Source organism: Rana temporaria, chromosome 6, assembly GCF_905171775.1.
Source record: "Rana temporaria chromosome 6, aRanTem1.1, whole genome shotgun sequence".
NCBI lineage: Eukaryota > Metazoa > Chordata > Amphibia > Anura > Ranidae > Rana > Rana temporaria.
In genome coordinates, this window is record NC_053494.1 from 25,940,442 (window position 1) to 25,967,389 (window position 26,948).

The 26,948-nt window shown below is 45.5% G+C and overlaps 1 protein-coding gene and 1 pseudogene across 1 annotated transcript in view; both read left to right on the top strand.

Moving 5' to 3' along the window:
• RAB26 (RAB26, member RAS oncogene family) overlaps positions 1-26,948 on the top strand; it is a 273,302-nt gene that overhangs the window by 44,985 nt on the left and 201,369 nt on the right. The gene's annotated exons all lie outside the window — the stretch shown is intronic.
• On the top strand, positions 11,295-11,398 carry LOC120944516 (annotated as a pseudogene).

A 26,948-nucleotide genomic window follows, 5' to 3' on the forward strand; every position in this document is an offset into this window, starting at 1 on the left:
GTGGTTTGCACTTGTAGTGCAACATGGATTTGCCTTTCGTAAAAAAAAACCCTTTGTGCTCTTAAAGTGGAGTTCCACCCAAAAATCTAACTTCCACTTTTTGGAATCCTCCCCCCCCCCCCCCACATTTGGCACCTTTCAGGGGGCAGGAGGGAGCAGATACCTGTATAATGCAGGTATTTTCTCCCACTTCCAGGCATAGATCACCTCGGTGATTGAGGTGACCTACGCCACTTCCGGCGCCTTCTCTGTCCTCCCCCGCTGTTTTCTGGGAGACACACAGGTCCCAGAAGATAGCAGTAGGGGAAAGAGACCGCCGCTCCAGATGAGTGCACCTCGGTGGTGAGTGGGTGCAGGCAATGCACGAAGCATTAATAGAAGCAAAAAGTATGGACAGCCGCACTCAGATAAATGTAAAAAACAATAAAAGCATTTAATCCAGTTAAAAAACACTGCACAAACAGAAACAGCAAACGGTGGGATGATATAGTTGATGCGTTTCACATTGTTATACAATGCTTAGTCATAGCCAAAGCTATGCGGCTGTCCATACCTTTTGCTTCTATTTATCCCAGAAGATGGCAGGGACCATTCAGATCGCGCAGCGTGACTCGCGCATGCGCAGTAGGGAACCAGGAAGTGAAGCTGCAAGGCTTCACTTCCTGATTCCCTTAATGAGGATGGCAGCAGCAGAACCTGAGAGTCTAGCGACAGATCGGTTTCGCCTGCCGACATTGCGGGCACCCTGGACAGGTAAGTGTCCTAATATTAAAAGTCAGCAGCTGCAGTATTTGTAGCTGCTTGCTTTTAATATTATTTTTTTTAGGTGGAACTCCGCTTTAACTGAGGCCCCGTACACACCATAGAATCCATCCGCAGATAAATCCCAGCAAATGGGTTTCCAGCGGATAGATCCTATGGTGTGTACACGCCAGCGGATCTGTTTCCGCGGATATTTCTCCCCTGGGATGGATTCCAGCAGATCGAATATTATCTGACATGCAGAACATATCCATCTGCTGGAGTCCATCCCAACGGATGGATCCGCTGGTCTGTATAGACTCACCGGATCCATCCGTCCGAAGGGATCCCCCGCATGCGTCGTAATGATTCGACGCATGCGTGGAATTCCTTATATGACAGCGTCGCGCACGTCGCCGCGTCATAATCGCGGCGACGGCGCGACACGTCATCGCCAGAGGATTTTGGCGCGGATTTCAATGCGATGGTGAGTACACGCCATCGCATAGAAATCCGCGGAAATCCTCGAGAGGATTTATCCGTGGAAACGGTCCGCTGGACCGTATCCGCGGATAAATTCTATCGTGTGTATGGGGCCTGAGACAAGCACACACTACAGAGGGATATGCTTTGTTCATATTCCATGTCTGAGCTTTATACCATAGTTGGGCTTTAAAACTGTGACTAAAGCAACACCACACAGAATAGTAATAGAAGATGCTTGATGCTGGAGGCTTTTCGTAGATCAAGCCTCTGTATTTGGATGTTCCCAAAGCGACTGTAAAATGGAAGCTAAAAAATGCGAAACAAATAAAAGCAACGTTCACTCATCCGTCCTTGTTAGGGATTCAGCTCTTAAGTTGCTGTCATAGTGACCATGGAAAGTGACAGTGAGCCGAGATGAAAGCCGGCGAGGTCCAGCTCCATGTTGGCATTGAAGCACATCGCACACGGTGTGCCGCATGGACTATTGTGCTTTTGTATTCCTTTGGTGTCCTGCTGGCTTCGACTTTCTTTTGTACCACCTGCTATAATCTCGAGGTCGGTATCTTGTCCAAATCATTTCTTTTTAGGTTTCCATGTTCAGCCCCGCTAGGCAGATGTTCAATATTTTCTCATCAGGAATCTGCATCAAGCCGAATGAATGTTTCATCAGTCTTAGGTGTGTTTTCCTGACAAGACAGGTCAGTGTCCGCAGAGATTTGTGGCTTCAAGGGTGAGGAGGGGGTGTCTGTGATGGATGAAATCCTTCTATAATCTGTCTTTTTTTTTTTCATAACTCCATTTCTCTATGGTTTGTGTATTTCTTCTTATTAAAGCTGAGCTCCAGGCATGATACGGAGTTCGGCTCTGATTGCGTCAAGTGGCATTGATCCAGCTTGGCGCAATGTAAGTATGCAGATCTCATACCTGAGGGCTCATTCCCGCAAGGGGTGATATGACTGTGTTGGGCAGTTATTCCAGCGCAGTCCCACCACAAGACAAGTCACAGGGGCAGATTCACATAGAATCCGCGGCGGCGTAGTGTAAGCCATTTACACTACGCCGCCACAACTTACTGGAGAAAGTGCCTTATTCTCCAAGCACTTGCTCCGTAATTTGCGGCGGCGTAGTGTATATGGCCCGGCGTATAGCCGCGTAATTCAAAGGGGGCGGCTTGTATTTAAATTAAGCGCGCCCCCGCGCCGATCGAACTGCGCATGCGCCGGCCCTAAAAGTAGCCCAGTGCGCATGCTCCAGCTCACGACGGAAAACGTCAATGAAGCCGACATGAGCGCCATTGACGTAAAGTCCTATTCGCGAACGACTTAGTAAAACGACAGAAAAAGACGACGCTGACCCGACGCCATACTTAACATGGCATACGGCGGACTGACGTAAGGTTACCACTCATATAGCAGGGGTAACCTTACGCCTACGGAAACGACGTAAACGACAACGAGGCGGCGCAAAATCGTTCAGGAATCGGTGTATTCGGCTCATTTGCATATGCGACACTGAAATCGACGTAAAAGCCACCTAGCGGTCAGCGTTCTATTGCATTTAGAATCCGACGGTGTAAGTGACTTACACCAGTCGGATCCTAGCCTAATTCTGGCGTATCTTGTTTTAAGAATACAAAACAATTATACGCCGGCGGGATTTTCGAATTACGCCGGTGTATCTGTAGATACACCGGCGTAATTCTTTTGAGAATCTGGCCCACAATGCTTATGCCTCGTATACACGACCGGTTTTCCTGTTGGAAAAACTGCGATGAGAGCTTTTTGTCGGGAATCCCAGCCGTGTGTATGCTCCATCGCAGTTTTTCCGACAGGAAAACTGACGAAAAAAAAAAAGAAAGTAGGATCTCTTTTTTCCCATCAGGAAAAAAAATCTGAGCGGGAAAACCGGTCGCCTGTATGCTTTTCCGACAGGAAAAAAAATGCGCATGCTCGGAATCAAGTTATAAGACGTTCTGGTAAAACTAGCGTTCATAATGGAGATAGAACATTCGTCACGCTGTTAAGCCTCGTACACACGATAGGTTAACCAGAGGACAACGGTCTGAAGGACCGTTGTCATCGGTTAACCGATGAAGCTGACTGATGGTCCGTCGCGCCTACACACCATCGGTTAAAAAAACGATCGTGTCAGAACACGGTGACGTAAAACACAACGACGTGCTGAAAAAAACGAAGTTCAATGCTTCCAAGCATGCGTCGACTTGATTCTGAGCATACGTGGATTTTTAACCGATGGTTGTGCGTACTAACGATCGGTTTTGACCTATCGGTTAGGAATCCATTGGTTAATTTTAAAGAAAAAGTTGGCTTTTTTTTAACCTATGGTTAAATAACCTATGGGGCCCACACACGATCGGTTTTGACCGATGAAAACGGTCCTTCAGACCGTTGTCCTCTGGTTAACCTATCGTGTGTACGAGGCCTAACGCACTGAAAAGCATGAGGCTGAAAATCGTCTCTCACTAAACTATTACTAACACGAGGATAGGCAAAATCAGCCCAAAGGGTGGAGCCGTTGGAATGGAACTTCCCTTTTATAGTGCCGTCGTACGTGTTGTACGTCACTGCGCTTTGGACGGGCAGGATTTGGTCTGCCCGTGTGTACGCAAGGAAAGCTTGGCCGGAATTCTGTCTGGAAGACCATTGTTTTTTTATCTGATGGGAAAACCAGTCATGTGTACAGGGCATTAGTCTCTTACCTGACCCGTTCACAGCGCCACATTGCGGTGGTGTGCGCTAAAAAAAAAAAAAAAATACGGCATGCATGGCTTTGTTTCAGAGTGTTGCAATGCAATCCACTGCCTCGTGCCACACTGCGGGCAGTAGAAAATAATGAAATGTAACATTTCAAGCGTAACTCCACTTTTGTTGAGAAAAAAAAACATTCCCCATGGCTGATCGATTATAACAACCTTTGTTGCAGTTTCCTGCCTTTTGTTATTCTGCAGAAATCCCTGTGTGTTTTGTCTGTGCCTCTGAAGTCTGCCAACCCAGAGAGACAGTCTCTATACACAAGTCCTAGTGGCTGTGGGACCATGCCTGTCCTCAAATGGAAGGGTCCTTGGTGTCTCTCTACAGGGCCATCTTAAAGCGGATGTCCGGCCAAAAAAAAATATTAAAAGCCAGCAGCTACAAATACTGCAGCTGCTGACTTTTAATATTAGGACACTTACCTGTCCTGGAGTCCAGCGCCGTCCGCAGCAGAGGACGAGCGATCGCTTGTCACTCTGCTGCCCCCCCGCCATCCACGCTGAGGGAACCAGGAAGTGAAGCGCTCCGGCTTCACTGCCTGGTTCCCTACGGCGCATGTGCGAGTCGCGCTGCGCCCGCCGATTGGCTCCCGCTGTGTGCTGGGAGCCGAGTGTTCCCAGCACACAACGGGGTGGGGGGCGACGGGATGTGATGCAATGCCCGTCTATTGCCCGTGAATGCTGGGCCGGGAGTGGGTGCAAATACCTGTCTTTAGATAGGTATCTGCACCCCCCTCCCCCTGAAAGGTGTCAAATGTTACACCGGAGGGGGGAAGGGTTCCAATCAGCGCAAGTTCCACTTTAGGGTGGAGCTCCGCTTTAATGCATGGGCACTGCCCAGGGGCCCCAGGTTTGGTGGGACAGTCATACTTTTTACTAAGCTTTCCCAGGATGGCCGTGTCCTAGGCAGCATCCCAGGACCAGAACTGTGCCCTCCTGACCTACCCCTGTACTGCGCCTTTCTGCCTCCCCCTATACTGTGCCCTTTGTGTTGATAAGTCTTTGATTTATGACGTGTGTTCTCATTATTTAAAATTAATTTTATTGAAAGTACTAATAAAAATATTTTTAATTCTATCAACTATTCATACTATAATTCTTTGTAACAACGCAAGGGACTACCCGGATTGTGTTAGCGTGCGGGCTGATGTGAATTCTAAACGTGTTTGATCTGGGTAGGTGGGTGGGTAAGTCCCCATTGTTCTCTTTCTCTTGGTACTTGCGGCAGTGTTCTAGTCTGTCTCCTCAGTTCACATGTTGAACATTGTTTCAGACAGATGAACACTCTCCAGCCGAGTATGGTACCATGGACAGTTCCCATGAGACTCTTCCTCTCCTCCATCATTACCAGCCTCTGATTAGGTTTTTATACACATCATTTGTATCAATTAACAGTGTAATTACTTTTCGGTCCTGCATGTGTCAGAGGAAAATGTGCTTTGGGATCCCTAGCTGCCAGGCACTTCTCCAAGAAGGAACTTCTCAGATGGGAGTTTATTTCTATGGTTTTCAGTTGAAGAGAAATAATTTGATTAAAAAATGTATTTTATTTTTTAAACTGTTATTTTTTGCTATTATTCAAGCTCGGTGCTTACAACGTGATACTATCAGAAGTGCAGAGAATACAAATTGCTTTATAGTGTTGAGCGGAATACGCCATATTCGATTTCGCGATATATCACAAATATATAGCCCCGAATATTCGTGAAATATTCGCTAAAATTGAATATTCGTGATATTTAAAAAAAAAATAAAAAAATTTGCGAAATTTCGCTAATGCGAATTTATTGCGAACATTTTGCAAATTTTTTTTTTTTTTTTTCTGATTGGCTCTGATGCAAAAGAAGGGCGGAGAAAATATTCTCGAATATTCGGAAATCGAATATTCGGAATATTTTATCAAAAAAAAAAATGTTGTGAAATATTTTGACAACTGTGGTAGGAGAACTTGGCTCTGATGCAAAAGAAGGGTGGAGAAAGTATTTGCGAATATTCGGAAATCGAATATTCGCGAATACTTTCTCCACCCTTCTTTTGCATCAGAGCCAATCGGAGTTCTCCTACCACAGTTGTCAAAATATTTCACAACATTTTTTTTTTGATAAAATATTCCGAATATTCGATTTCCGAATATTCGAGAATACTTTCTCCGCCCTTCTTCTTTTGCATCAGAGCCAATCAGAAAAAAAAAAAAAAAAAAAAAAAATTGCAAAATGTTCGCAATAAATTCGCATTAGCGAAATTTCACAATTTTTTTTTTATATTCGGAATAGCGAATATTGGCCGCGAAATTCGAGATATTTGCGAATACTCGAATATGCCATATTTGAGCCGAATATTCGCAATACGAATATTCGTGAGCAACACTATTGCTTTATCATTCAAACCTTGAAGCTGGCAACAGTTTACCTAGCGCTTTACATATTGTACATTCCCATCCGTCCCTGCCCTCAGGGTCCCGATCTCACAAGTGCCTCCGCTAGGTGGAATCCACTTGCTGAGCAGGCAGATGACAGGTCTGTGTCTGCTCCGCTATGCAGAATGGACACGGACACAGTCCTGCTCTCTTCTATGGACTGCTTGTCCATTTCCATCCGATGCCATCCGATCTACCAGACGGATGGGGAATAGGACCACCATCCGTCTGTTTTTGGCGGACCAGGATAGGATCGGTTGGTGTTGTGTGTCAGTGGACACACCATAAAACAGAGATAATAGTTGCGCTAAGTGATACCAAAAATAGTGACAAAAAACATTAATATCACATGAGTGAAAAAAATGTGTAAATAACAATTTAACAGCAGATGGCCTGTACTGCAAAGCGTCTGCTAGTGAAGATGTTACCACTAATCATGTCATGAGACAACTAAGTGCAAGCACACAAAAGATATGCTAATAAAAATAAAAATATTAAAGCGGGGGTTCACCCTATTGATAAAAAAAATTTTTTTTTTTCCTCTAGCATAAAATTCGGCATAGTAGCGCGAGCTACAGTATGCCTGTCTTTATTTTTTTATCCCCGTACTCACTGTGCACTCGTAGATAAAAGATTACGACTCCCAGCGGGGAATGGGCGTTTCTATGGAGAGAGAAGGTGATTGACGGCCGGCTCTGGCACGTCACGCTTCTCCGGAAATAGCCGAAATAGGACTTGGCGCTTCACGGCGCCTGCGCATAGTCTGTGCGCAGGCGCCGTATAGCGCCGTGAAGAGCCGAGACCTGTTCCGGCTGTCTTCGGGGAGCGTGACGTGCCAGAGCCGGCCGTTAATCACCTTCCCTCTCCATAGGAACGCTCATTCCCCGCGGGGAGTTGTAATCTTCTATCTACGAGTGCACAGTGAGTACGGGGATAAAAAAATAAAGACAGGCATACTATAGCTCGCGCTACTATGCCGAATTTTATGCTAAAAAGATGTTAATAAGGGTGAAACACCGCTTTAAGTATTGTGTAACATAAAGTGTCCCAAGGTGAACAATATCAGATGGCATACATGTACAAGAAATGATCAAGAATGCAAATCAATGATTAGTCCAATCAAGGGAGGAAAGATGAAAGCTCCAGGTGAACACTGATAGAAGTGTCTGCAGATGTAGAGTGAAAACTGTCATCCACCACCACAGCGATACAATCTTCTCCCGTGCAACACAGAGTAGTAAAGGGGGGACCCTTACCAGAATGTTGGACCTCAGATATAAGGTCTAAACTCACGTTTGCAGATATAAACCTCTGCAGGGGTTATGATAGATCCTCCAGCCTCCGGACTCCTCGGTATCTCCACACAGAATCCTCCTCTGAGACCACCCGTGGGATAGTAGTGATTAGTCCCCAGAACGCCAGTCCATGGATCTGCTAGCACAGGGCTGTGTCGGGCTCCCCTCAGACTCGGACGTTGAGCTATGTCAGGGTAAATAGCCGTGAACGGGGTGTAAGGCCGGGTACTAACGGCGCTCGGACATGTACGGTAGGTCTGTACTGACGACCGTACATGTCCGAGCGGGCAGGATTCCAGCGGACAGTTTTAAAACACGTCCAGGAATATTTGTCTGCTGGGAAAAGGCCCGGCGGGCAAATGTTTGCTGGAATTCGGCCCGCTCGCGCCCACACACGACCAAACATGTATGCTGAAACTGGTCCGCGGACCAGTTTCAGCATACATGTTTGGTCGTGTGTACGGGGCCCAAGACGTTCAGTAGCCCGGCACTGCCGCAACACGGGACATATTGCTCGTTATTGCCCTTTGAGAGCTACAAATAACAACTGGAGACGCACAACACCCAACACAGAGGTCACTCCATCACGTCCCTCTGTGGCCCACTGCCTAGAGACCAAGGTGGGCCCTGAGGAATGTCTGGGAATTTTGTATGAGGCAGACCCAATACAAGCTGCCTCTCCAGATAACCGTCAGCATCACCGTCAGGAGGTACGGGTGAATGGACAAGTAGCACAAGGCCTAAGAGATACCGGGACTACTATCACTTTGATTCAAAAACATCTGGTAAAGCCAGAGAACGTGTCCACTCGCACAGTTGCCGTCCGGGTGCTGTATTTCGCGTACCCACCGCCCGGGTGCACTTAGACTGGGGAGCCGGGTCAGGAAAGACCACAGTTGGTATCATGGACAACCTACCTGCCGAGGTTGTGCTGGGCAACGACATTGGCCCTCTGACTTCGGCTTATTTACCTACACCTGCTGCTGCTTGTCCCGTGACCACCCGCGTTGCTGGAACCAACTCGCTTGCTGCTGAGACCCGGGTAAGACTACCTTCCCCGACATGTACTGTAGATCCGGCACAATATCACAGTCTAAAATGGGAATGTGACAAGTTGGCCAGTGAGAAATCAGAGATGCAACGACACTATGTCATGTATTATGAGATGTCCCGTGGCTTGAACATTGAAATGCACAAACAGGCGGAAATTGTCAAAAGATTAAATGGGATTTGCATCCAGGTGGTGCCGTATCTGTCCCAAGAGCATCAGCAACAGGTTTTGGGAGCCATTGAGAGAGCAAAGCAAGTGACTGTTCCAGAACTGAATTCCATTATTCACCTTCACCATCAGCTACCGACCTGGTAAGCCAAAAGTTGTAGGCAGGACTTTCAAACGTGCTCCTTTTTTCTCCCCAGTGGACAGGATTCAGGTGATGGTGGCAATGACCTCAGGGGGGGCAAGATATACATATGCATACCGCCTCTATTTACATATGACTGCTGCCGCTTTGCCTCTATTTACATATGAATGCAACTACTATTTGCATATCAATGCCGGTATTTACATGTAAACACTGGGTCTGCAGGTGAGTCACCTGTACACAACAATAGGGCAGAACGGGGCAGCATTAGTAACAGAACTTCACACTGAGATATCAGGACACAGCACTAAAACCTCAAGGGACAAGGGAATTTAAACTGGGATAATTGGCAAGTATGAGGCAGCTGCTTTGGGCCCCACAACAATGACAGGGCCCAGGGCATCTGCCCAATTTGCCCTGCCTGAAAGACGGCCCTGAGTCTATGATAAAAATAAATAATAGCTCATTAGATAAGGAAAACAAATTGCTGCAATATTCACCTTCCGATCTCTACAGTACCGTATTTTCCGGCGTATAAGACGACCCGGCATATAAGACGACCCCCTAATTTTCCAGGAAAAAATTTGATTTTGGGATATACTCACTGTATAAGACTACCCCCTTCTTACTGTCTTTCTGGAAGCTGAGGGGGAGCCAGAACCGCTGACAGGAACAGGCTTTTTCAAATCTCACTGTGCCATTACATTCCTCACTGTGCCATTACATTACATTCCCAGACTGTGCCATTACATTACTCACTGTGCCATTACATTACATGCCCAGACTGTGCCATTACATTACTCACTGTGCCATTACATTACATGCCCAGACTGTGCCATTACATTACTCACTGTGCCATTACATTACATGCCCAGACTGTGCCACTGTGCCATTACATGCCCCCACATTGCCATCACTTGCCCCTCACATTGCCATTGTGCCATTACATGCCCCCACATTGCCATTACATGCCCCCGCATTGCCATCACTTGCCCCCACTGTGCCTGAACTTGTTGCCCCCCCCATTGCAATAACACTCACTTTTTTTCCCAGCGCTGACAGTCTAACATGCTGCGATCGTGAAGGATTTCAAAGCCGCGCCTTTACTGCAGAGTGTTCTGTGATAGGAGGAAGAAAAATCTTCCCAGCAGCGCCTCTGTTATGTTTTCCGCCTATCACGGACGTCTTCTCATCTCGTCCGAGGATGAGAAGGCATCTGTGATAGGAGGAACAAAGAACAGAGGCGCTGCTGGGAAGATTTTTCTTCCTCCTATCACAGAACACTCTGCAGTGAAGGCGCGGCTTTGAAATCCTTCACGATCGCGATCGGAGCATGGGAGACTGTCAGCGCTGGGGAAAAAAAGTGAGTCCTGAGACCGTACCCGGCGTATAAGACGACCCCCGACTTTGGATGCATGTTTTTGCATCCAGAAAGTCGTCTTATACGCCGGAAAATACGGTACTTCTTTTCACTACATCTGTTTTACACTCTCTTAATCTACTTTCTTCTTGTCAACACATGATTGGCTCCCTGTGCTTTTTGTGTCACTAGTCTAAGCTCTGCTGTACAAAGGGCCTCAATAGGCTAATGCCAAGTCAACTACAGGTAGTTACACTGCTTGCTTGTAATTAAAACACATTTAATAATGCATTCATTCAAATTGCATTAAATTCAGCTTTAATCTTGTAGGGGGTCTATTTGGTCATTGTTATTACTAATTGTGAGGCATATGAACGTCGTGTAACACATTCTTTTGTTTGCTCCACTTGCTTAATTTTTGCTGAATTCTTTATGTAAATGGGTAAGATACATACATCACCCTCAGAACTATGCCAGCAATAATACTGTGAAATAGAGAGTTTGGTTGTAGAAATAGAACTATGGGCTAAATTCCGCTATGCTTACGCATGAAGATGAGTTATAAAGAATGTTGGTGATGATGTTAGTCTTTTAAAAAGACGGGTTTTCACCTCCATGGTGATTCATTGTGTTAGTCATCCTTTTACTTATAATAGATCTGACTACATTCTTTCCACAAATATTGAAATATTGCTAAATTGGAAGAGTTGTCTAACCCTTTTAATGGAGGGCTGTCATCTCAAGATATTGCCTTAAAGCGAGGAGCTGTAGGAATCACTAAATTCACCCAATTAATTTTGTATCGAAGTTTCTTGCAAGCGAGTGCAGAACTTACGAAGTTCAGAATCTGATTCTCTAAACATGTTTACATTCTCGGCCTTTTGGCTAAGATCAAGTGTAGTATCTGTTCTTATCGGTTGTTAGAGGAGCGCTGAAGCACCTCCGTTGGGAGGGTGGATGCAATCCAATAACGTAATAGCACCTGGAAGGGTGGTTTCAGCAGGGGCTATGCTGGGCTACCCGACAGTACTGGGGGCAGGCCACTGGTCGAGGCTGAGCCATCTGGAAGGGTGCTTCTGGTGAGGATGGGTGGCTGCACTTGGTCTGGTCTTTTTTCCTGAGTTCTAGTCTGGTCTTCTGGCTGGCTGGTGTAAGTGCTATCTCTGTCAGCGATCCGGTTGGAGGAGCTGGTAATGCCCTGGGATGCGACAGGGTAGGACCATGCAAATCCGCTGGGTTGATGGGGGGTCTGGAAAGGCTAGTATTGGCGGAGGCTGCTAACTGGAGCGGCAGTTAGTAAGCTTGCCCCCATCATCCGAGCCCTTCTGGCTGGGGGTTAGTCAACGTGCTCGCCCCCTCTCTTGGGACAACATCCCTGTGGGGAGACGCTGTGAACACAAAAAAAAGGACACTCCTCAGATTTCATCCTCTCTCCTTCCCACTCATTTTTTTTTTTCAACCAAAAATTCTCTTGCATTGTTACTGATTCCCATTTTAATGGGCTGCCCTGCCCAAAGTGTCATAGGCCTCGTGCACACGATAGGTTAACCAGAGGAGAACGGTCTGATGGACCGCTTTCATCGGTCAAAACCGATCGTGTGTGGGCCCCATAGGTTAGTTAACCATCGGTTAAAAAAAGCCAACTTGCTTTAAATTTAACCGATGGATTCCTAACCGATAGGTCAAAACCGATCGGTAGGCACGACCATCGGTTAAAAATCCAGGCATGCTCAGAATCAAGTCGACGCATGCTTGGAAGCATTGAACTTCATTTTTTTCACCACGTCGTTGTGTTTTACGTCACCGCGTTCTGACACAATCGGTTATTTAACCGATGGTGTGTAGGCGCGACGGACCATCAGTCAGCTTCATCGGTAAACCGATGACAACGGTCCTTCAGACCGTTCTCATCGGATGGACTGATCGTGTGTACGAGGCTTCATAGATAGCCCATCCTTCCTTCCGTCCATTTCAGATCTGATCTGGATCTCTGGTTTTTCCTATTGAACTAACATGTTATTAGTAAGAAAATCACTCAGTGGTTCACTAGCAGCAAAGACTGTCTATTATTTAGTGATTACCTTAGAATAAAGCAATTCAAGATAAGTTTAGTGTTCACACGGCGTTACCAATTTCTCGCCAACCCTGAAGGCACCATCTATCTTTTATCTGTGAGTGGCGTTTTTTTTCACATACTGTGCTTAATAGGAGAATCATACGATTAATTAACTAAGGCAGGCTGCGTAAGGCATGGAGACACAACATTAAAGAATGCATTTATCGGCTGCAAGGAGGACAAATCCCAAGACAGAAAATCTCATGTCTGGTTTAGCAGTGAGAGTTATTATTATATTTTTAATTAGAGTCCTGTGCCAAGGAGAGCATATTAGCATCCAGGAATTCAATAGCTTCAGACTAGTAAAGGATAATCACCTTAACGATATTAACTTTTCAAGAGGTGCTTTAAATTTGTCCGCTGTAAAACCTCATACACACGATCGGACTTCCAACTGACTTTTCTGTGGATTTTGCTCCGAACGGGCGTTGTCCGTGAACTTGGTATGCATACACACACGGCAGGACTTTTTCAGCCAACAAACGCGAACGTAGTGACGTAATAGACGTACTACGTGTTTTTTGCTAAATAATGAAAAAAGACAGAAAATTGTTGTCCAAATAAAAAAGATTTTCATAGTTTGTTATAAAATTTAGCAAACGGTTGCACTGATGGGCACTGATAAGCTGCACTGATAAGGCAGCACTTATAGGCACTGATAGGTGGCACTGAAGGGCACTGATAGCCAGCACTGAAGGGTACTGATAGCCAGCACTGATAGGTGACTGATGACAAGGCACTGATGGGCACTAATTGGCAGCACCGATGGGCATTGATAGGCAGCATTGATAGGTGACACTGATGAGGAGGTACTGATGGGCACCGATTGGCAGCACCAATGGGCATTGATCAGCAGCACTAATGGGCAGTGTCCTGATTATCAGTGTAGATGTCCCTTTAACACAAGCCGATTATCGGCTCTCCTCTCCTCACGCTGTCAGAGTGAGGAAAGGAATGCCAATAACAGGCTTGTGTTTACAATGTGATCATCTGTGATTGGAAACAGCTGATCACGTGGTAAAGAGCTGCTGTGATTGTCCCTTTACCCTGATCTGTGATATAGCACGGCCGGCAAGTGGTTAAGGGAATTCCTTGGGGACCCCTAGGTCACCCCATTGGGATATTTCCCCTCTATTACTTTTCTGCTGACAACCCACTATAGCCAAAACAAAAAAAAAAGTTTTGCCTTTAGTTATACTTACCGTATTTATCGGCTTATTGCGCGCTCCGGCGTATAGCGCCCACCCCTAATGTGGACTTGAAATTCCTGAAAAATAATGTTTTATTACTTACCGTTTTGGTGTGTTGCCCGGCGTCCATCGGCGGCCTTGTCCGGTCCAGCGTCTGTCTGCGGCCTTCAGTGGTGTCCTCCCCGCTTCTCCCGTGCTGGTCTCTGAGCCGGGAAATTTTAGAGACGGCGCAGTTCGTTCGGCGCGGGGACGCGCTTCATTTAAATGAAACACGCCCCCTACCCGCCGAATTTGAATTCTGCCGGGTGATTTACGCTACGCCGCCGCAACTTTACAGGGAAGTGCTTTGTGAATAAAGCACTTGACTGAAAAACTTGCGGCGGCGTAACGTAAATGAGATACGTTACGCCCGCACAGAGATACGCCGATCTCTGTGAATCTGTCCCTGTGTGTTTAGCCCTGGAGCTCCAGCATTTAGGTTTGAGTGAATGGTACAGGAGCACCACTTAGCCCCACTGCCGACAGCCTGCGGCTGGGCAGAGCTGGACATTGCACAGAGTGGTACTTACATTTAATGCAGTTTGCGCCAAGGGAAAAATGCTCAGTCTGTGTTCTGGGCGTTTATCCCTAGGCAGATACTGTACTAAACATAGGTTCCACTTGGCGCACTGTCCAGCCTTAGCAGCTGTCATTATCTCATAGAGTTTGACAGGCTGACGACAGCGGGGCTGGCTCGGGATAAGGGGTCTGGTGTGGATTTTTGGGGGAACTCCACGCCATCTTTTTTTTTTAATTTGGGGTGGAGTTCCCCTTAAAATCCATACCAGACCTGAAGGGCCTGGTAATGGAATTTGGGGGGACCCCACGTTTTTTTTTTTTTTTTTTATGAATGAATTTGCTCGGAATTGCCGGGAGCCAACAATTCATTATAGCCGCGAGTCCGGTTTTAAATTACTTTTTTTCCTTCAAAATGTTTGTGCAGAGACAGTTCTAAGTACCGGAAACATGCAGTTTTTCACATGCTAACTTTACACCCCCCCCCCCCAGGTACGAAATTTAAAGTCATATTTCACTTTTATTGTTGCACTTTAAGCATTATTAAATTCACTGCTCCCGAAAAAATGGCCGTTTTAAAAAATAAAAAAAAACATTGATACTTGTCCCCACTTTTTAGGAGAAAAACTTGCATATTAACCTTTAAAATTAACACTTTTGAGTTCTCCCATAGACTTCTAAAGGGAGTTTGGCGGCGGCTTTACATATTACTTGCATTGCGCTGGCTGCTACGCCGGTTCATGCGCCTAATTAAGGATTCATCCGGCGCACTAATTAAGCCATGAACCAGCGCAGCGCATTGATAATAGTAAATCGGCCCCTCTGTGAGTGCGCTCAGTCGGGGGGATTTTATCGCCGGGTAGATGTGCTTTGTTGGACTTTACCTTCAGTACTGTTCTATTTATGCAACTGGACTCTTGTGTGTTTACTGCCGCAGCACTACGTTGCACCTCCTCACTCGCAACCACATGTATGCACTCCCCTTGCCTCAGCCACATATGATTGGCGGTGCACAGAGACAGCTTTTTGGCAATATAGTTCAGATGGGTTTGAACCAAGATCTGAACATACCTGAGGTCATCTCTACTCCCAATTTTCTGTAATGAGCTGACAACGCTGCTTCTGCTGCACTGAAATCCCAAGCATTGTTGTCAGCCCTGCTTGAGCTATTCCTGTCTTGGACTACAGAATGTTGGGATGAGGAGAATGGAGGTGTTCTTTAGTCCGGCATGGGAGAACTCAGACAGAGCTGACAACACTGCTTAGGAGTCAGTCCAGCAGAGGCACTGCATTGTCAGTTCACTACATGTGAGGCGTTCATTCCATTTCTGTTAAGATGAACAGGTACTTTTGAAGGGATAAAGCACGGGGGATGTGTATTGCAGAGATGTACTGATTTTTTTTTATTTTTTATTCTGTGCAAACACTTTACAAACCATAAACATGTCTTCAGGGGAAACCCTAATTATATTGCTTAGTCACAACATGAGCACGGCTAATGAATCACTAGCCTGAGGGGAATTTCCCTGAGACAACTCCAGCATAGAAATGCCAAGGCCTACACCTGACTGGCCACACTTGACGCCAGGATGATCGTTAGGCACAGCAGAACATACAGGGATCACAAGGCCGCAACCTCGTTGAACTCATCGACTTAATCATTTCTGCTTCATTAGTCCCACATAACAAGGCCGGAGCCCTCTGTACAGAGCCCTCACGTCTCTTTATCGATTCTTTAAATTTAAATATCTGCTGTGATTAAAGAGCGGGAAGGAATGGAATAATCCTCGCAAACAAAAACCGCGCAGAGCTGGAAGCTATTAGCACTTGTCATCAGGAGGAGAAATGACCAGCTGTGAGATCCGATTATTTTGCAGGGTAAACGTCTTGATTAAAGATTTCGTTTTTTTTCCCCCACTGCTCAGAATCTGCAGAATGCACGTCTGTGGCCTTCTGTTCCTATTTAGACTGCTCTTATGATACTTCTATAGCAGTGAGGGCTTCGGGTAGAAGCTGATGGAAAAAAATGTGCCCTTGTTGCCCTTGCCAAGCAGATTACAGGGCTGAAACTGGTACAAAACCCTCATACCAGCTCTTTTTGAATTTTTAGGAAATTAAAAGCGTGTGATATAATGTAGTTTGGGCCTGTGAGTGGTATAAGAGGCCACTGATGTGTGGTACAATTTGGCTCCAGCAACTGGGTGATATTAAACTGCCACTCCTGCATGATATAATGTGGCTCTGGCTGCTGGGCGATATAAGGTGCCACTGCTGTGTCATAAAATTTGGCCCATGTTGCTGGGTGATTTGGGTACCACTGCTTTGTCATAAAATTTGTCCCAGGTTGCTGGGTGATTTGGGTGCCACTGCTGTGTGATAGAATTTAGCCCAGGCCACTGGGTGATATGGGTGCCACTGCTGTGTGATAAGATTTGGCCCAGGCCGCTGGGTGATACTGCTGTGTCATGTATTTTGGCTCTAACCTCTGGGTGATATAAGTTGTGACTGTCAGGCCTCGTACACACGATAGGTTAACCAGAGGACAACAGTCTGATGGACCGTTTTCATTGGTCAAAACCGATCGTGTGTGGGCCCCATAGGTTATTTAACCATCGGTTAAAAAAAAGCCAACTTGCTTTAAATTTAACCGATGGATTGCTAACCGATAGGTCAAAACCGATCGTTAGTACGCACAATCATCGGTTAAAAATCCATGCATGCTCAGAATCAAGTCGACGCATGCTTGGAAGCATTGAACTTCGTTTTTTTCAGCACGTCGTTGTGTTTTACGTCACCGCGTTCTGACACGATCGTTTTTTTAACCGATGGTGTGTAGGCGCGACAGACCATCAGTCAGCTTCATCGGTTAACCGATGACAACGGTCCTTCAGACCGTTCTCATCGGATGGAGTGATCGTGTGTACGCGGCTTTAGGGTCCAGATCTAAACCTGTGACTTGTAGCTCTTCTTGCTGTGCCACCTCAGATGATGGACAGCTCCCTCTCTGATCTCTTAGGACAGTGGTTCTTAAACTTTCTGGTGCCGTGACCCCTTGATAACATTTCCCAAGTTGTGGGGACCCCTAACAGTAGAATTTTCATAGCATGGGTTGTCAGCACCTAAGGCCAGACAAGCAATTTGCACCCCTAGCCCACGGACATTTAGGGCTCCCCAAGTTCCTTACACTCGTACAGTATTAAAACCCCTTCTGGGACATTTTAGGAGTGCTGGCATTGCTGGTGGGGAGTTCTGATCAGTCAGCTTAGATGCTCTTGATCAAGATCATCTGCTGATCTGAGAACTGTAGTGGGGACTTTAGATGGCAACTCTAAGGTAGTGTTACTCACTGTGTCTCCAGCTCTGTGGAGGTTGAGAACCACTGTCTTAGGGCAATCTTGCCTTGTCTCTTGTTTCTGCTGAACCTTGAACTCTTTGCTCCTCCAATAAACTTCATGATTTAAACTAGGTCTCTGCACTTCCTGTTTGCCAGATTATTGTGCTCTCTCCATCCAATATGTCCATGCAGCTTTCCTTATCTTCACTACCAACATTTGGCTTGTTTCTTGATTACGATTCCGCTTGATCCCAAGCTGCCTATAGAGGTGCAAATGTGTAAATCAAAGTGAAGCCAATGCCCCTTGGGTGGAAAAAATTTACATTCAGTAAACAGTCAACAATCTTTTACACCAATCTTAAAATAAAAGGACCAACTTCCCAATGGGGAACAATCCAGACCCAATGTGAGTAAGTTATCAGTCTGGATTCATGTTACTGAGTTGGTTTATAAAATACTTATCAAGCTTTTGTATGTTGTAAGCAATTATTTTTAATAAAAAGTTATTTGAGAAAAAAAAAATACTTATCAAGATCTCCCTCTTTGGAATATACAGTAGGTGCCTTGAATACTTTGAGTACCATGCTGTCTTTATGGTGACTTGGAGACTTATGGTCTCCACTCTCTGTCAAGCATATAAAAGCTGTAAGCTGCATTCCAAAACGTAACTCTTCTTTCTGTGTTTAATAATTGCCAAAAAAGTCTTCATATAATGTCTCCACCGGAAATCGACCCTTTCTGGACACGTTTCAGCACTGCTGGCTTTCTCACAAAGATTGGGTCTTCTCCTATCCTTGTGAGCAAGCTAGCAGTGAAACTTAATCACTTCAGCCCCGGAAGAATTTCCCCCCTTTCTGACCAGAGCACTTTTTGTGATTCGCTTTAACTGACAATTGCACGGTCGTGCAATGTGGTACCCAAACAAAATTGATGTTCTTTTTTTCCCATAAATGGAGCTTTCTTTTGGTGGCATTTGGTGGTATCAGACCGGTGCGGAAAAGTCTGTGGGATGTATATTGGAGACTCGTTAGCCCCCCCATTGTGTGATGTGTGGGTGGAGTGTGTCTTTGTCCCTGTGCTTACGGCACCGGTCTGACATAATTAACATGACCTAATTACTACACCTGAGAAGTCAGACGTTATGACTCTCACCTGCTATTCACATCACATATTATCATAAAAACCTGAGAGCTAATCATTAAAGGATTCAGTCATTCATTTTGGAACCAGTAACAGAGCTGTCTGTCTCGTTATTTCTGGGGAAAATCCAATGGGTCCTGTCTGTTGGATTGTGGAGTGTCGGATAAGCTGTCGTGGTTGGTGGAGTGGAAGTTCGTAAACGGTGGTGACCGTTACAGTGACGCAGTGCCAAAAGCTGAAATTTCGCCTGGGCAGGAAGGGGGAATATGTGCCCAGTAAGCAAATGGTTAAACACAGAAAGATGAGTAAAGTTTTGGAGTTGAGTTTACATCTTTTATATTTATTTCTGACTGCAGGATGATATAAGAAGCCTGTGATGATCAAAGAAAATTGTAAGTGGATGAAATATTTCCATTGATTACATCCTGTGGAAGTCATTTAGTTCTGCCTCAAACAGCCATCCAAGTATTTAGATTTAACCTTTAGCCTTGGTAAGAACGAGAGTCACATTCTTGCTGTATTTAAGAGGAAGATTTAAGTAGATGAGGTACCGCAGTCCGCAGGGGTGGCACTTTAAATGGCACCTTCTTGAACTTTTCATCAGCGACTCTTGTTAAAATAGAAGCCTGTCCACCCCAAGTATAATCAACCACACATTCAGTACTTGTGGGTGTATAGCCATTAATCAAACATAATAGTTCTAAAGATCTTCATGTTGTACTTTTGTGTCCCATCCCTTAAAATGAGACATAACACAGATCTTCCTATATCCTGTCTGGGTGGCAGAACACATAATTGGAAATCGCTAGACATCAAAGAGCGTTGCTGAGCTAGCGCATCTAAGGAGCCAAAGAAGTGCCTGAATTAGAAAGCGACTTCCACGGTGCCAGATGGTGAAACAGACCACCAAATGTTGTGTAGGTTCTTATTTAACTACAGGAGTATGCTGCTTGTCGTCCCAGGAAGTTTACCTAGGAAGAGAACTGAACTGAAAGATACATAAAAGGGCTTAAATACTAATGACTTTAATGTAAGAATCTTTTAGTTAACCACTTAAGACCCGGACCAATATGCAGGTAAAGGACCTGGCCTTTTTTTGCGATTCGGCTAACAATTGCACGGTCGTGCAACGTGGCTCCAAAGCAAAATTGGCGTCCTTTCTTTTATCACAAATAGAGCTTTTTTTTGGTGGTATTTGATCACCTTTGCAGTTTTTATTTTTTGCGCTATAAACAAAAATAGAGCGACAATTTAAAAAAAAATTCAATATTTTTTACTTTTTGCTATGATAAATATCCCCCAAAAATATATATATATATATAAAAAAATGTCCTCAGTTTAGGCCGATACGTATTCTTCTACTTATTTTTGGTAAAATAAATCGCAATAAGCGATTATTGATTGGTTTGCGCCAAATTTATAGCGTTTACAAAATAGGCGATAGTTTTATGGCATTTTTATTAATAATTGTTTTTTTTTACTACTAATGGCGGCGATCAGCAATTTTTTTCCGTGACTGCGACATTATCGTGGACACATCAGACACTTTTTCACACACTTTTGGGACCATTGTCATTTTCACAGCGAAAAGTGCTATAAAAATGCACTGATTACTGTGAAAATGACACTGGCAGTGAAGGGGTTAACCAGGAGGGGGCGCTGTAGGGGTTAAGTGTGAACTAAGGGAGTGTTCTTACTGTGGGGGGGCGTAGCTATGCGTGTGACGTCACTGATCGTCGTTCCCTAACACAGGGAACAGACGATTACTAGTAGTTAAAGTGGAGGTTCACCCTAAAAACAAATTTTTAACATTAGAGCCAGCATAGTAAGTACATTTACTTTTGGCAGGTCATTTTTTTTTCTCCGTACTTACCTTTATATCCTGATTTTGTCCAGGGCTTCCGCGTTCTGATGACTTCGGGACTGGGCGTTCCTATCCCAGCCCCAGGGTTCCGATGACTGCGGGACTGGGCGTTCCTATCCTTCGGTTCGATGATTGACGGCTTGTGAAACAGGTCCCCTGTTGCACAACGCGCGTCACCAGATTTCCAGAAATAGCCGAGCTGCGAGTCGGCACTATACGGCGCCTGCGCCTGCCGTGTAGAGCTGACTGCGCAGGCGCCGTATAGTGCCGACTCGCAGCTCGGCTATTTCCGGAAATCTGTTGACGCGCGTTGTGCGACAGGGGACCTGTTTCACAAGCCGTCAATCATCGAACCGAAGGATAGGAACGCCCAGTCCCGCAGTCATCGGAACCCGGAAGCCCTGGACAAAATCAGGATATAAAGGTATGTACAGAGAAAAAAAAATGACCTCCTGAAAATAAATGTCCTTAGTATCATTAGTATGCTAGATCTAATTTAAAATTATTTTTTTTTGGGTGAACCCCCGCTTTAAATAGTTTAGGTTCCTTTCAAGTAATTTTTTTCAGTGCCTGCCCATAAGTGCCAGCCATCTGTCAGTACACATCCATCAGTACCAGCTATCCGTCAGTGCCCATCCATCAGTGCCACTGCCAGCCATCTTTCAGTGCCATCTTTTAGTGTGTGCCACCTATCAGTGCCATCTTTCAGTGCGTGCCACCTATCAGTGCCATCTTTCAGTGTGTGCCACCTATCAGTGCCATCTTTCAGTGCGTGCCACCTATCAGTGCCAGCCATTAGTGCGTGCCACCTATCAGTGCCATCTTTCAGTGCTAGTCATCAGTTTGTGCCACCTATCAGTGCCATCTTTCAGTGCTTGCCACCTATAAGTGCCATATTTTAGTGCGTGCCATTTTTCAGTGCGTGCCACCTATCAGTGCCATCTTTCAGTGCTTGCCACCTATTAGTGCCATCTTTCAGTGCTAGCCATCAGTGCGTTCCACCCATCAGTGCTGCATAATCAGTGCTCATCCATCAGTGCCACTGCTAGCGATCACTCAGTGCCACCTTTCAGTGCCCATCAGCCAGTGCCATCTATCAGTGCGTCACATGACATTAAAAAAAGTATCGGTAATCGGTATCGGCGAGTACTTGAAAAAAAGTATCGGTGCTTGTACTCGGTCTTAAAAAAATGGTATCGGAACAACTCTACTGCTGACTATTAAAAAACCCACGGTCCAGCGATGTGCTCACCCCAGTCATTCTCACCTGCTGTTATTGGCCCCCCTGGCGCCTATATCTTCACTATGGGCACCCAACTGTGACAGCTTGGTGAATGCAGTTTTGTGGGACCTGTCAGTGTCACAGAAGACTGCAGGGGGAGGGAGGGAGGAGAACTTCCGCCCGAGCCCCGCGGCACTTGGAACGAAAGTGGGAAGCAGATACCTGTCAGAAAGAGGGTGTAACATTTAATACATCTGTGGCATCTCTACCTGGCTTGGGAATCCCATAGATGAATGTGGCCTAGGCTGATTGCCCTTCCGAATATGATTTACAAAATGAACAAAGGTGTGGCCCCAACAGATCCACAAATGTCTTTCTGCAAACTTTCTGGTGTATCCAGCACGCCTCTATCACGTTGCAGTCTGATCACGTCCGCAGTGCCCCGTAGAGTCAGACATGGATGTTGTTAAGTAAATACAAGTGGCGGCTTGTTTTCTATTTATAACTCAAAACCACACAACTCCCGTGAAATAAAAAGGGAATTGATCCCTGTATACATTCTAGAGCTTGCTCATTAGGTATAAAAACATTATGCTCTCAAGGTATGCCACCCCTCTAGGGATCATTTGCAGCGAAGTGTCTTTCTTGGGAACAACACTGAGACTTTATGTTTCAGCCACCTAATTTTCAGCAACAAAATCTTTCACAGCATTTCTTTCTAAAGAAAAGTAAAAATATACATCAAAAGGAAAGAAAATGATGACCATTGTTTGATACTTGAGTCTATGTGCTCATTCATTTGTACCATAAAGCAGTTTCTGCATTGCTGACGCACACCCACTGGGTTCAATTGCCTTCTATGATTCAATTGCATGCTGAGAACAACTCTCATGTTTAAAGATAAAAGCTGAAATGTCTCCTCTTGCCGGTAACCATTCCGTCATCTATTCTTGGGATGAAATTCTAGATAGGCCCCCTAAGTTCCTGTCTAACAATATGTAGTAGAGATTGCCTTGTTGCCGATTCCAGCATGGAGCTTCTTAGCATTGGTCCCTCCAGTGCATAGCCTCATCCAATGTTGCCTTCTTCGTTGTGTCTTCTCACAGGACACATGAGGCCTAACATAGATCTACTATAGAGTGAAAATGCTAGTTGCTGGACTATGATGCCTAGTACACACGACCGGTATTCCCAACGGGGAAAAGGTCTGCCGGAAACCCTGAGGGGAAAACCGAGAACCTGCTCTCGACTTTTCCCCCCTACAGACGATTGATTTTCCCGTTGGGAACTCAGATGAGGGCTTTTCCTCGGGAATCCAGACTGTGTGCATGCCCCATCTGATTTTTTCCGACTGGAAAACTGCCAAAAACGGACGTTTTTTTCACACACGGCCGGGTTTTCCCCTGGGAAAAAGTCCGCCGGGAATCCTGGCGGGAAAAAAGAGAGCAGGTTCTCTTTTTTTGTCTGGCGTTTTTTGGGCAGTTTTCCAATCGGAAAAACTGCAAGGAGCATACACACGGCCGGGATTCCCGACCAAAAGCTCTCTTCGCAGTTTTCCCGTCGGGAAACCCGGTCGGGTGTACGGGGCATTAGGCTAATTTAATGGAATCAGAGATGTCAGACTCATTGCCCCAGATCATGAATGATTAGCAAGAAATAGGAGCAGAATGACATTAAAGGGGTGTTTCCGCCTAAAAAGAAAAAGAAAATATTAATAGTCAGTAGCTACAAATACTGCAGCTGCTGACTAATAATCGGACACTTACCTGTCCCAGGGTCTAGCGATGTGGGGAAACAAAGCCCCGCTCGTCTCCCCCTCCTCTCTGCGGCGCCGGCATTGTCACTGTGGGCGCCCGGCTGTGGCTTCACAGCCGGGCACGCACTGCGCATGCGCGAGCCGCGCTGTGCACCGTGATTGGCGGAACAATCATCTGGGATTCATTATTTTTCTCAAAATTCTACAAACAATACCCCATAATGGCAACGTGAAAGAAGTTAGTTTAAAATGTTTGCAAATTTATTAAAAATTAAACAAAAAAATCCCATGTACATAAGCATTCACAGCCCTTGCAATGACACTCAAAATTTTGCTCAGATGCATCCTGCTTACACTTATCATCCTTGAGATATTTCTACAACTTGATTGGAGTCCACTTGTGCTAAATTCAGGTAATTGGACATGATTTGGAATGGCACACACCTGTCTATATAAGGTCCCACAGTTAACAGTAAATGTCAAAGCACAAACCAAGCCATGAAGTCCAAGGAATTGTCTGTAGACCTCCGAGACAGTATTGTTTCGAGGCACAGATCTGGGGAAGGGTACAGAAAAATTTCTGCAGCATTGGAGGCCCAAATGAGCACAGTGGCCTCCATCATCCGTAAATGGAAGACATTTGGAACCACCAGGACTCTTCCTAGAGCGGGCCACCCGGCCAAACTGAGCGATCCGAGTTGAAGAGCCTTAGTCAGGGAGGTGACCAAGAACCCAATGGTCACTCTGACAGAGCTCCAGCATTTCTCTGTGGAGAGGAGAGACTTCCAGAAGAACAACCATCTCTGCAGCACTCCACCAATCAGGCCTGTATGGTAGAATGGCCAGACGGAAGCTACTCCACAGTAAAAGGCACATGACAGCCCACCTGGAGATTGCCAAAAGTCACCTGAAGGACTCTCAGACCATAAAAAACTAAATTCTCTGGTCTGAGGAAACAAAGATTGAACTCTTTGGCCTAAAAGTGTGGAGGAAACAAGACACCGCTTATCACCTGGCCAATACCATCCCTACAGTGAAGCATGGTGGTGGCAGCATTATGCTGTGGGAATGTTTTTCAGCGGCAGGAACTGGGAGACTAGTCAGGATTGAGGGAAAGATGAATGCAGCAATGTACAGAGACATCCTTGATGAAAACCTGCTCCAGAGCGCTCTGGACCTCAGCCAGAGCCCAGACATAAACTCGATTGAACATCTCTGGAGAGATCTGGAAATGGCTGTGCACCAACACTCCTCATCCAACCTGATGGAGCTTGAGAGGTCCTGCAAAAAAGAATGGAAGAAACTCCCCAAAAATAGGTATGCCAAGCTTGTAGCATCATCCTCAAAAAGACTTGAGGCTGTAATTGGTGCCAACGGCACTTCAACAAAGTATTGAGCAAAGGCTGTGAATACTTGAATTTCTGTGATGTATAGTATTCCTAATTAGCTTTACTTAGCCCCTTGTTGCATAATGCAATGTTTATGCAGAGGAAGGCACAATTCAACATTTGTGCGTAACAGTTTTTTTTTTTAACAATGCAGACACTTGATTATTCATCGGCATATAATATTTAGCCAGGGGCGGTGTGTACCAGCTGTCTGAGCTTTTTGTTTAATCTCCTTAACTTTATTAATAACATTCTTTACCTAGTTAGCGTTCTGATATTGAAGTCTGCCAGACCTTTGCTCTTTATACACTTGCTTATATTTGCACAGATCTATGCTTCATGAAGTCCTGCTTTAATAACATGGTGCAAAGATCAAACAAACTCCCACCAGCAAGCTTTCCCTGGTATGATACAAACCCTAACTGGAGGACATTTCGTTTGCTAAAGCACTGTGGCCTGGATTCTCAGAGGACTTACGACGGCGTAGCGCCATGTACGCCGTCGTAAGTCCGAATCAGAGCCGTCGTATCTATGCGCCTGATTCTTAGAATCAGTTACACATAGATTTCTATTACATCCGACTGGCGTAAGTCTCTTACGCCGTCAGAGCCTAACTGCATTTTTACGCTGGCCGCTAGGGGCGTGTAAGCTGATTTACGCGTCGAAATATGTAAATTAGCTAGATACGCGAATTCCCGAACGTACGCGCGGCCGACGCAGTAAAGATACGCCGTTTACGTTAGGCTTTTCCCGGCGTAATGTTGCCCCTGCTATATGAGGCATAACTGCGGCGTACCAATGTTAAGTTTGGCCGTCGTTCCCGCGTCGAAATTTGAAAATTTTACGTCGTTTGCGTAAGTCGTCTGTGAATGGGGCTGGACGTCATTTACGTACACGTCGAAACCAATACGTCCTTGCGGCGTACTTTGAGGCAAAGCACACTGGGATATTCCACGGACGGCGCCGTAAGTGCAAAACGTCAATCACGTCGGGTCACAGCACATAAACGTAAAACAAGCCCCCCTGTTCAACATTTGAATTAGGCGGCCTTACGCCGGCCGAATTACGCTAGGCCGCCGCAACTTACGGAGCAAGTGCTTTGAGAATACAGCACTTGCCCGTCTAAGTTGCGGAGGCGTAACGTAAAGCGGATACGTTACGCCGCCGCAAGGATGCGCCGTTCTATGAGAATCTGGCCCTGTGTGTTGTAAACAATTACCATACTGAAAAAGATTTAGCTCATGTATAGAGGCATAATGTTGCCAACATCCCTATGTCAATACAAAAAATGGATACCTCTAAAGGAGGTGGGACTTTTAGGGCAACAACAAGTATGGTGACAACTGGGTCATAAAAATATAGAAATTTATTACAAAATAGTATTACAAAAATAGTCAAAGAATAAACACTTCACAGTAGTATGTCAACATCTAAAATTAAAAATTGGAAAAAACTGCTGCTATGAGATCATCATGTACCCCAGCACAAAACTGGGGGTATGGATGGTCGTTTCCAACGCGTTTCAAATGCTTTTAGTAATACATCCTTCTTCAGGGAACATTAGCAGTGAGGTTTTTCTGAAAGATGAAATATAAGAAAATACATATATACAATGAAAATACTTGTTACCAGACACAGACACTGCAGCATGTGGACAATAGGGGGGAGGAAATGGGAAGCTCAACATGCAGGGGGGAGGAAAAGGAAACTCACCCTCTCCCAAGCTTGGAGTGCCCAGATCGTCCCCAGAGAGCCCGTGTGTGCGCCGGATCCAATGCGGCCAAGTCAGATGGTATGCTCAATGCCCATAGGTCTCCCCCACTCCCAGAGGGCTCCAAGACCATGAGGGGTGTGTGAAATAACAAACGTATTCACATAAAAAGTGTCAGCAGCCAAGAATGGATATGAGGTATCACAACTATGATGATCTCATAGCAGCAGTTTTTTCCAATTT